Raw genomic sequence first — 16501 nt, forward strand, 5'->3', positions numbered from 1 at the left:
AGTAGGCCTTCATCATGTCACATGGTCATCAGGCAGTACGGTCCCAACAAAGTGATAGCTGTTGAAGGATAGGGCTGGCACTGCACCCCAAGTTGTCAGAGGTCTAGCAAATTGTGCTCTTCCCTCTTCTGGGTAGCTGTCCTTTGACTCTGCATTTCTTTTCTTTTCTTTTTTTTTTTTTTAAGATTTTATTTATTTGACACAGAGAGATCACAAGCAGGCAGAGCAGCAGGCAGAGAGTGGGGGGGAAGCAAGGTCCCTGCTGAGCAGAGAGCCCGATGTGGGGCTCGATCCCAGGACCCTGAGATCATGACCTGAACCAAAGGCAGAGGCTGAACCTACTGAGCTACCCAGGTGCCCCTTGACTCTGCATCTTGAGGCAGGCGGGATACAAGGCCAATGATTCCCTCCACCTCAGACTCTCTAAAATAGCTGTTCTCCAAATTCGCTCCAGGAGCCCCTTCAAGCGAGTCTGAAAGGTCAAAACTCATCTCATAAAGATACTAAGGTGTGATTTTCACTGTACCCTCTTATGAATGAACAGTGGGCTCTCCCAAAGCGTACATGTGGTATGATGCTGCACCACATGAAACGCAGAAGCAGATATGAGAAACCAATCGTCTTCTTTTAAACCAGACATTATAAAGATTTGCAAAAATATAAAACAATGACATTCTTCTCACTTTTAAAATTTTGCACAATATTTATTTTTCATCAAAATATTTATGCTAGCATAGGTGAATTTTAAATAGATTTCTGTTTCGATTTCTACTATGATAAATGGTGACAGATACAACTTACCGATACAGAAACTATTTGGCACCCTCAAGCACGTTAGAGTGTAAAGGAGTTCTGAGACCAAAAAGTTGGAAAATCGCCTTATCTAAAAGAGCAAGCCCTGAAGTCCACCTCTTGCTCCCCAAAGGAAGACAAGTCGCTAAAGCTTTCCAACACTTTGTCCTGCCCTACAGCGTGGGATGAGGTTTCCAACTGCCTGATGGGGTTGTTGTGAAGATCAGATGCACAGTCCGTGTATAGCTCTTAGCTCAGAGCATAGCACCTGGGCACGCAGTAAATAGTAGCCGTCACTAGTATGATTATCATGATCAGTATTCTTCTTGCTCCTGCTGCTACCATCACTACCATCATGAGGATGATTACTCCCCCGGCAACACCTTTACTCATTTAGCCAAAGAATTTATTCCTCGAACTTGTTAAATGCTCTTGGACCTTTGTACTTATTGTTTCCTCTGCCTGTAATACCTTTCCCACCTTTCTGTCCAGCAAATTCACTCCGTTCTTCTCCCATGGACATGGAGGTTCCATGACCCCTCCAACCCGTGTTATGTGCCCTACTGTAATCCTATATCCTTGCCTTCTTAAGAGCACACCACAGTACAATCACTTGTGTCTTTTCTGGCTTTTCTGCTGCACTCAGCACACCCTGTGAGAACAGAGACCACGTCTTGGCCACTGCTATCATCACACGCTCAGCACAGTGCCTGCCCTTTAGTAAATGCTTGTTGAACCAGTTTTGCCCAAGTCCCTAATTTCTCTTCTTGCCCTGCTGTTCCTTTCAGGCCCTAGAACGCTTAAGCAAATTTGGGACCCGAGATATTCTTGTGAATTCTTTGGTCTTTAAGTTAGATATGAAAGTTAAGTTCCAACAATGACCTGGGCTTCACGCTTGATTTTAAGGTCAGGGTTGCTTATCTTAAGGGATGCAGGACTGTGTGCCTTCATGTCCTGGGGGTTCAACATGGTGCAGGAGGGAGAGCACCAGCCTTTGGGCAAAAGCTGGTAATTCCTAGCTAGGATATAGACACAGACCACTTAGAGTCTGCCATGGAGGACAGAGATGGCTGGAGAAAATGCTCCTGGGTCCCCATGTGCCTCAGAGTGGGAACGATAATCAGAATGCTCTCTTCCTTGTAAGCTGCCTTTCCTCCTATCCTTAGTAGAATTTATGTCTGCATGTCTCTGATCCTCCCATAGCTGGTGGCAGTTTCAAATTTCTATTCCAGAGGAGTTTAGGGACAAAAATCTGAATGGGAGACCAGAAGACTTTTTTCTTTAAGATCTATTTGCATAGCAAACACACTGTTTTTTCCTGACATTGCATATTTATTTTGGAGGGTATTCTTGGATATAAGAGGGTGCTAAGGACTCCCAATCCACCCCGCTGCTGACAGTACATCTATTTTTACTGCAGAGACATTTGAAGCAAAGGGATAGGAAGGTTTGATAGGAGAGGTTTGACTAGGACGCTTTTGGTATTGCTCTTCACATTTATAAACCTACACAGGTGAGAATCGACCAACACGTGCTCCAAAAAAGATTGGGAAGTTTGAAAAAGCAGAGTCAGCCATAGGACTAAGCACTAGACTATATTTATTAGGTCTGGGGCTCAAAGAGACCAGTAGAGTCATAAGGAAACACGCAACTTGACCAAAGAAGAGTCAGACTTGAGGCGTCCAGGTTATCACACAATTACGCATTTATTCCAGCTATGGGCAGATACAACAGAAATAAGACACTACCTCAAGGAACTTGCAGCCTGGTTGGGTAGATAAGAAAATGCTTCCCAGTTTATCATGTAAACATATTTGTGAAACTACGCTGTAGTGTTCACTGTTTCTGCTCCTTATCCTCTTTGCCTAATTAGGTAGGGGAAATAGGATGAAGGAAAAAATGGATGGGGAGGAAGGGGAATGGGTGAAAATGTTAAGACACTTAAGGCATGTGCTTCAAGTTTACAGTAATACATTCACAGTTATAAAGCTGGAGCCTGTGGCTAACATCTCACCGGGCCCTCTTATTTTGCAGAGCAGAAAACCCGGCCTGTCTAGCAAATCTCCCCAGCGGATGAGTGGCAGGACTAAAAAACCAGAAGCCAGGCTCCCTCATTCCCAGTCTTAGGGTCTTTGCCATCACAATGTAGTGCCTTGTGAGGTAGACCAACTGGAGTCATGAGATACGTGTGTCCATCCTGAGGAGTCTTAGTTTACTCTCTCACGTTTAGATGATTTTCAGAACTATTCGATTACATCAGGAATTCGGTTAGCGTGACAGTTTTCATCAATCCTAATTTCTCAGTTACTGAAAAAGAATCCATCAGTGCTGAAATTCCTAGTTCTCACCAAAGGGAAAATTCAATAATCTGAAAAACAGACGAGAACATGGTGTGTTTTTAGCTTATTTTCACCTATCCCTCTGCTTTCATATTTTCAACTGTCTGACGATTTGCAATTCTTTCTCTCCTGACCTCTTTTCTGTGTCTCTGTTTCATATTTCAGCTGCTGCATCTCTATCTGTTTTTCAAGCCAGCTTCTCCCTCACAGATCCCTATTCCTGTCAATGGCGCCACCCTCCTTCCAGTCACTCAGGCCTGAAACCTTCGCATCATTCCTGGCTCTTTCCTTCTTCTCTTCCACACCCCCAGCTTCTGTGGCCTCTTCCTGAAACATGTCCCTCAATTCCATTCCTCCTTTCCAGGTCCATTTCCTACCCTCCTGCCCAGGTCCTCACAATCCCATTACCAGGTCGTAACAGTATTTACCGCTCTTGCTGCTTCCCAGTCTTGCCCTAGTAACGCATCCCACAACCTCCTGGCCCACAACCTCCTGGATTGCTCGCTCTCTAAGTCACCGTTCAAACACAAAACCCTTTGATTCTAACTTCCCCCAGCTCCCCAGGGCCCATAGATGATAAAATCTGAACCCAAACCCCTGGATAATGCTGCCTGTACCTTTGCGACCTTGCCTTGCCTTTCCCCCACAGAGCCATCCTTCCCAATCAACAATTACTTTTCTTCCCAATACTTATTGCTGCCTCTTGCTCAACACCTGGGATAAGTTCTTGTGTCCTCATCTGAACTTTTGTTAAAGTCACGCAGCCAGGCAGCAGGCCGTGACCCCTCCTCGAAATTCCTCCGTAAGTATTTACTGGTGGTCCCACCCATGCAGCCTTCAGCCCAATCTCCTAGAAATATCTTCCCAGGTCTGTGCCCTTCCCAACCAGATAATTAACTCCTGCGGGGCCTGAAGCAGCCTTCCCAGCGCCTCTGACAAGGTAAGTGTTGGTTGGTAAGGACTGAGTTGACCCGACAGGTGGTGGGAACTTGTTAAAATGAGCTGAAAGCTACCGAGAGGCCCAGAGGCACGCCTCCCTCTCCCGGCGCCCCGCGCTGCAGGGCCGGTGCTCTTCCCACCGAGTTCCTCCATCCCCCCAGCCGGGCGGCTGCCTGGGCGCAGGGGCGCACCGAGCCCTCGGGGGGCGCAGGCCCGGGAGGCCGGCCCGCACTTCGGAGCTGCGGCCAGAGGCCCGGCCGTTCCGCGCTCGGAGGTAGGTGGTGCTGTTGCCGCGACTGTCTTCCTCATTGGCGCGGGGCGGAGAGGCGGAATGTTCAACTCCTGACTCCGGCGGAAGCGTGGGAGCCGCGCGGACCGCCGTCCTCTCGACCCCCGGTCGCCGCCCCTGCCCTCGGCGCGCGCGGGGCCTCGGCGCCCCCGGCTGCTACTCGCGCCCGGCCCGGGAGCCAGGTAAGGGGCCGGCGGGAGGCCGCGGAGGGCGAGGGTGGGTCGGAGGCCCGCGGCGCTCGCGAGTCTCGGGGCCGAGGCCCTGGCGGCCTGAGGGGCTCCGCCGCGCGCCCTCCCCGACCCCGGGCCCGTGCGGGCGGCTGCGGCCCGAGCGAGCGTTGCCGGAGTTCCGCGCGGCGGCCCGGAGGCCCCGGGAAGTTCGGGCGGGTCCCACGCAGAAGTTGGCGTCCGGAAGGGCGGGCGCAGCCTGTCGGGCTTTCCCGGCCCTGCGCGCGGCGCGGGAGCGGGGGGCCGCGGCTTCCCCTCGCGGAACGGCGGGGCCCGAGCACCGGAGCGCCGGCCTGGGCGCGGGCGACGCGGCCCCTCTGGGAGGCGAAACGCGAGTTTTCCAAATCAGGGCAGGGCGCGGGCCGCTTCCCAGCAGAGGGCTGTGCGTGCGAGGGGAGACCAGTAACTTCTGCTTTTCTCCCACCGCGAGCCGCCCTCCCCGGCCCTCCCCGGGACAGCGTGCAGCTCGCGCCGCCCGCACCCTCCAGCGGCCCCCTCTGCCTCCCACCGGGGGCGAGGGTGCTGCTCCGCGACCCGGTGGCGGCCCCCGGGCTCCGAGACTTGTCCCCAGCCTGGAGGGCCAAACTGAGGTCGCCGCGACGCTTGGCTGGCTCCTGACAGCTCGCAGACCAACTTTTCCAGAAACCCGGCGAGATGGCTCCGAATTGCCTGAATAAAGGGGGCAGGTCATTATTAGATTGCTGAAAGCGTGTGTTTCTGATGCGCCTCGAGATGTTTGCATAAGCGCTGTTTATGGAGGACTTAATTAGTATTTCTGTTAGTTTCTTGAATAACGAAAGCAACATCATTTGGTGGCCGGATCCAATGATATGACGATAAGCAGCTCTCTGTTAATAATGGTGTATTAGAATCCACTTAGCAATTAATGCGAGGATATCTGAGCTAAGATGGTTGCTAAAGTATGTTCTGTTTTATCCCTGAAGCTGTTTTAGGAGAGCCTTCTTGCTTTCTTGACCTCACTTGACGCTAACGGTCGGGATTCTGCGGATCCGAACCTACAAACACATTTAAAGACAAAAATAAACAAGTGCTTCAAGACAGTTGATGACTTCTTTGTAGTGGGCCTAGCTCCACGGTGAAATTTCATGTTGCTTTTCGATTAAAAAAAAAAAAAAATGACGGATGCATTTTAATTATGGCTTTGGTCATTTGTAGAGCCTTTGTTTAAAGTTCCAGCTACAATAGTGAGAGATTAGAGAGATTGCAAATGAACATGAATTTGGTTTGTTTGGAAAGAGTGAATTAAGATAAAGGAAGATGGTCCCATAAAGCAATGTGTACTGTTTATTTTAGTCTTTCACAACATAATTCCTATTATAACTTTTTTGGGAGGTTTTTTTTTTTTTTTAACTTGGAAAATATTGTTTGATTCATAAGTTAGAGTGGTAATAATTCCAAAGTAAATGATCCCAGTGCAATGGCAAGGAGACTTTTCTTGTCTAGGAAAGCAAATAGATGACTGATCTCTTCTTACTCTTTTCGGGAACACATAAGACACATTAAAAAGAGAAATATCCAAATATTAGGCAGGAGGATTTGGATCTAAAAATGGATGGTCAAAGATCTTGGGAACTAAGGGACCTTCTTGCCAAATAAGGAAACTTGGCAAGCTGCACTGTGTATTTTAAGTTAGCACAAGAGTGAGTGTTATTGGCAATATATTGGCTGAGTGCCTATCTGGAATGAGCAGTGAAACTGACTTTGACAGGGCTACAAAACTATAAACAGGAGTTATGAGGGGTGTGGAGGGAATAATCTAGTCAGAGAAAACACTAGCAGTGTTACAGTGAGGTTTCGTGAAAAGAGGTCAGACATACATGAAGCTATTAGTGTGGAGTCAAAGAGAAGAATGGACAGTTTTTAGAAATTGTTGGATTCAAAGAAAAGAGAGGAGAGAATCAATGATTTTTTTCTTTTTAAACCCAGAAAAAGATGTTTGCGGTGATACAGTACTTCTTGGAATGAGATAGCCTTGTATCTGTATCCAGAGATACTGAAAATAAAAATCAATTTGGATCATTTGTTTTCCATTTTATTCTACCCAGGACAGATTGACGGGGAGGGTGTCTTGTCTATCTAAATGTAATAGGAGTAGCCAAGGCGTCTTTTGGCCTTACTGCAGGGAAGATTTAGGCTACTTCTTTTGTGGCCTATTAACCTTGCCCCACTACACACAAATAAGCCAGAGCTCCAGCTGTGACCAGAAAACTGTACCTGTTAAGGAAAGAGAGCTATAAATGCGAGAGCTTAGATTGGTTTGCCTGATACATGGGTGCTTTTGTGTGGGACCATCCTACGGGCTGCTGAAGCATCGATTATGCCCTGTAGCAGTTAAAATAATCCCAACCCAGGAGAAGATTCTGCGGGGACAAAGCAGCCATGCATTGACACTCTAACCCCGCATTACAGTTGCTGATAGGAAATTAAAGCCTCAAATTGAACTTTAGGTGGATAATAAGCAATCTAGTGATTACTGTCATAAAGAAAGAGCTTGTTTAAAGGGAAAAAAAAGAGACAGATTTGAAGGAGGGGACGGAATGCTATAGTGGAAAAAAGACCTACGATATGGTGGGGAAAAAAATGATATGACTTTGAAGTCAGAGCTGAGTTTGAGTCCTGGTCATGTCACTTATAAGTTAGGTGGTTGGCTTGGGCAGTTTTCATTCCCTTCATCGTCTGTTTTTGCATCTGTAAACTGGGGACAGTGCTACCTGCTTGTTCATAAGCCTATGAGACTGCACACGGGAATGCTTGAAGCAGCATCGGAAACTTCAGCCACCATACCTGAGTGGTCGAGAAAGGTGTTTTTCCGCATTCTCGAGTTAGACGCAGAGCAAGTTGCTTGTTCTGTCTATACCCAGGTAAGGCTTGCCCTTGGTAGCTGGCCCCGTTCCCGAAGCATACTTCATGGGAGTGTACAGGGCTCGGAGGTTTTCCTAGTGACTCTCCTGCTTTAAGGATTTGTAAAGCAGGTTTGTGATACTTGGGGGGAAAGAATCTGAAGCTTATTGCATTTAGATATCTATATGAGGAATTTGAAGAACTCGGGAGTTATACGAATAAGGGAAGGTTATGACCTGGAAGACCAAAACCAAAATTACTTGGAAACATTCTTAGAGCTGCCTTTGAGCACAGCTTGTCTTCAGGGGCTGACATCCTTCTTTCTGGACTCTGTAGAAGAAAACCGAAAAGAGAAGGCAAGAATCGCTATCTAAAGGTCATGGAGTGAATCTTCGCTGATGAAACTTTTCTACCAGAGTACCCTGTTGTGGAGAAGAATGTATTTCTTCAGGGATCTGTAAATAGAGCCACAAATACTCCCCCATGTAAACAAGCACTTTCTTTAAAAATCTTGTATTTCATCTTAAAAATTCATCTGAATGTTGCATTCTCTTCTGTACTGTTTGACTATTGGACAAACCAGGACAGGCAGACACTTGGCGTGTTTATTCCTCCAGACGTTAAGGTGAAATGGACTCTTGTAGGTCGTGGGTTTACTCATACACCTTCTGTGCTGTTCGGGGTAGTCGGCGTGTGGGGGAGGAAGAGCCTGGCTCTGATGGATGGACCTGCCCCATTAGGCTTTGCAGCCCCGCCCACCGCATGGGGTAACATGGTTCCATTTTGCCGAGAGAAGAATAGCAGTAGATCATCACCCAGAGTTTTTATTTTCGGTGGTTATCCTGGGGCTTTCAGTGTGCACAAAGTTCTTTGCTTTGGGAACAGAGGAGAGGAAGGGGTGAGGGGAAAGATTAGTTGTAGGATAGAAATCTGGAGTATGACTCTTGCCTTCCCAGCCCGTTTGGGAGGAGAAATTGAGGAGAATGGCCCAGTTATCTCTATCATCTCCATCGCTGACGGCCATCACTGCTCCTCTGCCTTGCCGGGGACTCCCGAGTCAGGTTCATGTATACCTGGGGAGGGAGACCATGCATCCTTTATAGTAGGTTGATTAGTCACAGAATACTCACAGGGTCGCTGTTCTGGCTGTTACAAGAATCTCCTGTTGCGCGTGCCCACGTCCCGTTGAACCTCTCCAGGACAGGCAGCTCACTACTAGACAGAGTGGCATGTTTGCTTCTTAGGCGACTCTAATAACCTGGAATTCTTGCTGGAATTTTTAGATCAGTGAAGCATAATGTGGGGTCTTCCGTGGCCTCCTCTGGTTTTAACAGTCCCCATTTGCTTTCATCTTATGTCGAGGTTACTAGGTTTTAACTGTCTTGTTGACCCTTCTCAGGGCACATTTGTTCTAGGTAATTAGTCCAAGAGCACAACTGTTTGTTAGCTGGCAGGAGGGGTCAGATAGCTTCTGTCTGATGGAACATGGTTAGGGGTAGAAACAAAAGCCAAGTAGCAGCAGCATTAGGGATGGCTAGGCCCACTGACTGAAGTAAGCCTTGTTTCGTCTTGTTTTCTCCCCTACCCCTATTCCCACCCCCAAACATCTGTGAATTCCTCTTCCAGCTGCTGGTGGAAATGTGCCCTCTCAATGCTCCTTTGCTCCCCTCCCAGACTCTGGCCCAGCTCTCTTCCCGGGCCTCCAGTCCTTGGACACGGTTCCTCTGCAGGGACCCCAGGTCACCCATTGTACCGGCCTCATGTGGCCTAGTTGGGCTTCGGTTTAAGCACAGACACGTTTCCACGCAGTATTTCTGTGGCGGAAGTGCCCCCTGCCTCCTACATTCCTCTTCCTCCAGTGTTTTGCCTCCAGTAACAACATTTCTGGCAGGGAAATGTGTCATGGAAGTCTGTCTTCAGTTAATTGAAATATTAAAGGACAAATCAGAATGTTTCATTTAACTGGCTCATTTGTATTTTAACCTTGGCTCTAATTAGAGGGATTTGTCACTTGTACGGTCAAGCATAGACTCACAAAAAAATGAAACAGTAGCTGTTTTTTAAGAGTCTCAAAGTCTATTTCTCTCTGATAGTCACGACTAAAGAGCCTATTCACTGAGCCCAACCTCTTCTGCACAAGATCAGCTGCTTTTCAGGCGCAGCCTTGAAGGGAGGAAGGAGTGTCCATGGTCCCCGATACTAGTTGGTTCTATTTGCATACCTACTCTCCTCTAGCTAGTCTTGCAGATCTTTCTTTGCGTGGTTTAAAAAACAAAAACAGTAAACGAACAGCCCTGCTCAAGAACAGAATGTTAGGATCTTTGCCCTTGCTGTTCTGAACAAAGACACCAAGTCAAGCTCTCCCCATGTTTTGAAGATTAGACTTGGAGGAGAAAAATCATTGTAGAGCCATAAACCAAGTGGCATTGTTTTAATACACATGAAGGTAAAGCACATTTTTGTCTTATTCACTGATCTATGTTAAGGAGGCTAAAACAATGCTAGCATAAATAAATATTAGAGCAGCAAGGTTGGCAGAAGAATTTGTTGAGGGCTATTCTCTAAAAGGTTGTTTTTTTTTCCCCTTTTGGTCCTATTCAGGTCATTCTAAAATAAATTAGTTTTCTTCCTATATGGCATCAAAAATAAACTTGTAATTTTTATGAGGAAGAGAAAAAGGAAAATGTCAGTTAAGGATAGAAAAAGAGGAAGAATCTGCATTCAGAAATTACAGGCTCGTGTAAAAAGTAGAAAAATGCAGAAAAAGTCCAAAGACCTATTTTCTAGTACAGTTAGTCCTTTTAGAAGGTGGATTTAATTTAAAAAAAAGTTATGATTTGCAAGTATTTAATGACGGTGGTTACAGTTTCTTGAATCCATTTGATATGCAGTAGATAATATCTAAAGGCAGACAGTGGCCACCATGGAAAGTAGGAATACTCAAGGAAACTACCAAAGTGAATGCCATAATTGAAATAAGTAGGTCCTAGAAACTCTGATATCTAAAAAGTGCAAAAAAAAAAAAAAAAAGTATCGTCGTTTAATAAATTATTCTCCTTATGAAAAAGTTCAAAAGAAAATTGTGATTACACACTAATAAGATCTTGCAAAAGCGACCCAAACCAAAAGCAGCAAACAGAGGAGTGAGGAAAAAATTAAAACATACACAGATAAGAAGGGACCAATAGTACATTTATTTATTAATCATTGCTCTGCCAAGCTACTGGAGATATAAAACAATTCTGAAAACAGAGGGAAGAGAAGTATGGAGGAGAGCAGACTGAACGATGAAAGCCGAAGTCTATGATGATAAGACTTATTAAGATAACTTGACAATGGTCCTTTCCATTTGTTGAGTATTGTTTACTAGGCGCTGGGCACTGCACAAAGCACTTTCACGTCTCCCACTTCTCAGCACCAAGCAGGACGGGTATTGTTGCCTGTGAGAAGACTGAGATCTGAGAAGTACACTAGTAAGTTCACATTTGCTACTGGGCCAAGGTCTAACAGCTAGTAAGTTCACATTCGCTACTGGATCTAACTGGGGTCTTTTCCCTGGACCATGCTGCTTTTGTGTTGAAATAGCTGTTATTGGGAAAGGACACTCCTTAAAGAATTCAAATAATATTCTGCAAACTGGATAACTTTTGAGCTAGCAACTTGGAGTCATTTGGTAACAGAATGGAAGAGCTTTCAAGTTTTTTTTTAACTTACTTGGTCTAGAGAGGTCACGATCAGAAAAGGTGATTGGTTGAAGGGTTACCAAGAGCTAGAGGCAGAGTTCAAACTTATTATCCATCTAAGCCTAGAGCTTGTTTTTTTGTTTTGTTTTGTTTTGTTTTTTTAATTTTAGAATGTTAGCAGGATCTTTTCTTCCTTTATTTTGTTTTTAATTCAGGACAAAAGTCATTTTTTTGGACTAGAAAACTGAAAACCTTAAAGTCAAATAAAACTCTATTTAAGGTTTTATGCCTCCATATGGTTTCACTTTTGACAGTTTGCTGATCGTGATAATATATGTGCTTTCAGCAGTTTAGTTAATAGTTAAAAATCTTTTTAAATTTCGATTTTCACTTTTTAAAAATTGAATAAGTTTTTTTTACTATTCAAGTATTCAAGTGATTGGCTTCCACCAGCACTTGTTAGTGATTTTCAGCCTTTTCAGTGCTCTGACACCCTGTTATGCTTTGATTTTTGTGATATCTCCGCTCTAGCTTACCCTTCAGTGCTGTGTGGTAGATCCTTATTAATATTTAAAACAGCTGTGTGAATTTATGAAACAAAAGTTAAAATGCTACAAAAATAGGACTGGGGATTGTTGCATGGAGAAAAATTGCCTTTCCTGTGTAAAAGCAATTATTTTAACATGGTGGGATATAAACATCACTTGATTGGGTATGCTAGGTAAATACCTTTGTATGGATGACTCATTACATTTGGGTGTATTCACTGAAGAACACCTCTGAAAAGTTAGACATAATTTGATCAGGTAGTAGTCTTCCCTAGGATGCTCTAAGTGTGATTAATCAGCAACTCCTATTTTCCGTTCTTCTGATCATAAGTTGATCCTCTTTGAGTAATGATTTAAATTAAAGGAGGATAGCTCAAGGGGAAAAATGAATATCTTCCGTTTTTTGAAAATTTGTGTTACACCACTTTGCTCTTACGAGAGACCTAAGTTAATACCTGGTTTTGCTAACTGAAAGAAATCTGAAGAGGATTTTCACTTTTAGGGAAAGAAAGACAAAAAGGGAAAATTGCATTCAGCATTTATTTTGCAGTGAGCTGTTAATAGAGGAGGGACGCACCCCAGCCCCCTACCCCTGGTACAGCACTCAGCATCAAGCCACCGTAGCTTTGAATTGTCTGAGAGCATCTATACTTTCTTTATCTTGATTTATTTACTGCATCCATCAGCAAGATGGGTCATAAGCTATCCGAAAAGCCTAAGAGGGGTTAATTTTGGAGTCTGGAAATACTCAAAATTTTCTCCTTGTAAATTAATGGCAGTTGCTTTTTCGCTTTACGCCATTTTCGCTAATGAAAGGTTTCAAAGGAAGGCTCTACTTTCGGATAGTGGGGAAAACCTGTATGCGGTCTGATACTCCTATAGAAGGCAGTGGGGATTTCAGTCGGGTTTCTCAGCTGAGTCCATAATGCTTTGCAAGCTCACTGAAATTAAAACCTGTACTCGTACACCCCAAAATTGTTAGTCTCTTCAGTAATAAAGATGGGACTTAATTTTTTTATGGTCTCAATAAAACATTCAAGTAATTACATAGTTCCATTCATACATAGCAAGATGTATCACAAAGTGAGTAACAATGATTCTGGGAAGAACAGGATTAGTTAGTTGCGTCATCTCAAGGAATGAAGGGCCTGGAGAACAATACTTCTCAGAGGTCAGCCTTCCTCAGGTCAGTTTCAAATGTAAGCGATCCTACCTCGGTTCATCCGTACTCCCTGGACTTGCTCTGTACAGAAAGTTTAGATTTATTCATATTGATCTCATCCTGGTTTAGATCTCTAGGCTTTTTTTTTTTTTTTTTTTAAGATTTTGTTTATTTGTCAGATTGAGGGAGAGTGCAAGTAGGGAGGAGCAGAGCGAAAAGGGAGAAGCAGGCTTCCCACTGAGCAGGGACCCAAATGCAGGACTGGATCTGAGGCCCCTGGGATCATGACCTGAGCTGAAGGCAGATGCTTAACCCACTGAGCCACCCAGGCGTCCCCCTAGGTTTGTTTTGAAAAGAATTTCCTTCCTCTTTGTCCTCCTTCTATTCCTCCTCCTTGCCTTCCTTCTCCCTTGGACTCACAGATACCTAATTCTGGAGTCCCAAATATATTCTCCTCAGTTTCCCAAGAAGCCTAGGCAGCAGTTTCCAAATCAGGATTCGCTCCCCAATCCTCTGGGGGGAGCTTGTAAACACTACAGATGTCAGATTTTACTTAGGCTGATTGGAATCTTTCTAGCTACAAAAAGTGTAAGGGAAGAATAGCCAGAAACCATTCATTCATTTGTTCATTTGTTCATCCATTCAGTAATTTTTGAATGGAAAATGTGCAGCATGTGTGGCTGTGTACTAGGTGCTGAAGATCCAGATGGAAATAGAAATGAGTCTTGCCTTTAAGGGATTTACAGTCTGGTGGGAAGTAAGTGGGAAAGCTGAATAGGTAAAGAAAGGTGCTGAGGCACAAAAGGAGAACTTAATTCTGCTTACGGGACTTGAAGCAGGTAGTCGGGGACAGGAGTTTCCTGGGCAGAGAAGGACATTCAAAGTAGAACTAGGTTATGTGAAGGTATGGAGATGTGAGAGAGGTTAGCAAGTATTGGAAACTGCATGTAGTTCCTCATGCGTGTATGAGAAAACAAGAAGTAAAAGTTGTCGGTGGTAAAGGAGCAACACAAGAAAATTTCCCAGAACTGAAAGATACGCGTTCACTGAGAGCACAGGCTGAGAGAGTTCACTGAATGTCCTACCAGTGAATGAAAGACTCTCCTCAACATGTGCTGTTAATTTCAGCTTCCAGAAGTGAATACAGGGTCCTAAAAGTGTTCAGAGAAGAAGTAATAGTATAAAAAGGATTAGTTACCAGAGCACAGTCAGGCTGCTTTGCAGCTGCATTAGAGACTAGAAGACTATGAAGGAATACTTTTGAAGTTATTTCCTACCTGGAATTGCAGAGCCAGCCAGGGTACCAATGAAGACATTTAAAGGCACACAGATTAAAAAAAAAAAACAAAAAACTGCATTCTGGATACTCTATTAGGTTGTTAATGGGAGATGTACTCTGTTAAAACAAGGGAATAAACCAAAAAAGAAAAAGCAGGGGATTCAAGGACAGGGGTTCTCACAGAGAAGATGAAAGAAATTTTGGGATGATGGTGAAGGGAAGTTCCAGTCCAAGTCAGGCCTGTATAGCAACCATTCAGCCAGATTGAATCCAGATGAAGAGTACAGGAGGAATGTTTCTGAAAAAACAATAGAACATTCTCCCCCAAATTACCAGACATTTTCATTTTGTTAGAAGAGGTTTGCAGTTCTTGGGAGAGTTCGATGCAGTGCATACGTGCTAAGCAAACAACAAAAATGGAGCAACTAATAACTCTAGGAGAAACAAAAAGTTATCCAAGAAAGAAAAAAAATCATTGAATCCCACATAGCAGTCCTGAGAATATTTACTTTGTCTACAGTAGTCAGACTACTGACTATTGATTTAACTAAATGTTAAAATATATTTGGAAGTTGGGAGGATTGGCAAGTGTGATGTATTTCTATGCAGGAATAAAGGAGATTTATGAAAACTAAATCCTTTTCTTCCACAAGGAGAAGTTAATAGGTAATATCTGAAATGGAACAATCGAGAAATAGCAATATGAACACATTTTGTAGAAATATAGAGGTAAATAGCAGAAGAAAATGCTAGAGTAGTCGAAATTAGTTCCCTCTGGAGAGAGAATTGGGTGTGGGGAGGGGTGGAGGAGAGTTTTATTTTTTATTATAGGCTTTGTAGTCCTATTTTATTTTTATACTTTGATAACATTAAAATAACAATGTAGACCTCGCATCAGTAACACGCAGGGAATCTTGCAAGTGGTGCTTCAGATTTTGTTGAACCACCTTTGTAGCTTGCATATTCTTTTTACCTACCTTTGGCACATTCCTAAATTTTATCCAAACTTTATTCTTTTCTATAATTAACTGATATGAATTGAAGCAAAAGTTAATAAGGTAAATTGTTGACTCACATGTGTATAGACTAAAGCTGGATGTGGTAGGTTTTTTGGCCCTGTATTTTTATGTAGACTGTAAGCTAGCTTTTAAACTTAAAGTGGAAAAAAAAACAAAAAACAAAAAACAAAAACAAAAAAAAACAAAACCCAATCCTCTCTCTTGTCTTCTCCAAGGGGTAAAGCAGAGTTTGACTTCGTGTGGGGAATCAGCATTCTTGGGGCATTTGGCTGGCTCAGTAGATACAGCATGTGACTCTTGATCTTGGGGCTGTGAGTTCAAACTCCACATTAGCCATAGAGCTTACTTAAAAAAAAAAAAAAAAAAAAAAGGGAAGAAAAAAAGAAGGAAAAAGAAATCAGCATTCCTCAGTGACATGATGTTCCAAAAATGGGGCTGCTAGTCAGCTGCACGTTAAGATCTCTGAGCCGACTGTGTACAGCACTCAACAGAGCTTCAATTTGTTTATGAAGAAAATTTGTCCATTTATATGGATACAAACTGCCCCCTCCACCTTTTTGTTTTGAAAATAATCAAACCCCACAGAGAATGGAAAGAGTAGTGAAGCACTCCTATAACTTTTGCCTAGATTCATGAGTTCTTAATATTTTGCCACATTTGCTTCCTCTCTCTCTATACCCATGCACTGTTTTTGAAAGTTGAGGGGAAGGTTGTACCATTTTAAATCAAGTTGTAGGTATAATGCTTAAATATGCCTCCCAGTAGTCTCCCAAAAACAAGAACATCCTCCTACCAGACCAGAATACCATTATTCTGCATGGATAAGATAATAGTACCCAATATATAGTTAGTATTCAAGTTTTCCTCAAATCCCAATAATACTTTCTGTAGATTTTGTTTTTTGATGCCAATATCCAGTCGGTGGTCAGTTACTGCATTTGGTCCTCATGTTTGTTTATGTCTCCTTATGAAATTTTTCTGCCCTTTTTTTTTTTTTTTTAAATCTTTCCTGACATTAACAGTGATGAGGACCCAGGCTTGTTGTTTTTGCATGTGTATGTTTTTGTCTCTTTGCTCCCTCATTGTGAGAATCTGGTTTACAATTTGGCAAGAACATGTGTGCAGACTTTTGTCATCCACCTGCTTCTTACGCAGGTTCAAGATTTTAGTCCATTGTTTTCTTGTTTGTAGGTTTTTGTTTTCTTTTTCCTGCTCATCTGTGGTTTGGCATGGGGTGTAAAGAATGACCACTTACCTGGATAATAGTAAAACTCCTTAGTCTGCAGAAAATATCACTGTAATAATCTCTGGGAGGGGTAATCTGTTCCTCTGGAGACAAACATAATATTTTTTTTTTTAAAC

The 16501-nt window shown here is 43.6% G+C and overlaps 1 protein-coding gene across 2 annotated transcripts in view; it reads left to right on the forward strand.

Annotated features, from left to right (window-relative positions):
- The first annotated feature begins 4499 nt into the window (after nt 1-4499).
- The window catches only part of LOC111143469 (mitogen-activated protein kinase kinase kinase 20), a 178799-nt gene continuing 166797 nt past the window's right edge, over nt 4500-16501 (forward strand). For both annotated transcript variants that reach the window (XM_022497239.1, XM_022497249.1), the window contains exon 1: nt 4500-4541. The gene's annotated coding sequence lies outside the window, so the exon portion shown is untranslated. The remainder of the gene's footprint in view (nt 4542-16501) is intronic.

The sequence above is a fragment of the Enhydra lutris genome, unplaced genomic scaffold (genome assembly GCF_002288905.1).
Source record: "Enhydra lutris kenyoni isolate GAN:26980312 unplaced genomic scaffold, ASM228890v2 scaffoldscaffold1, whole genome shotgun sequence".
Classification (NCBI taxonomy): domain Eukaryota; kingdom Metazoa; phylum Chordata; class Mammalia; order Carnivora; family Mustelidae; genus Enhydra; species Enhydra lutris.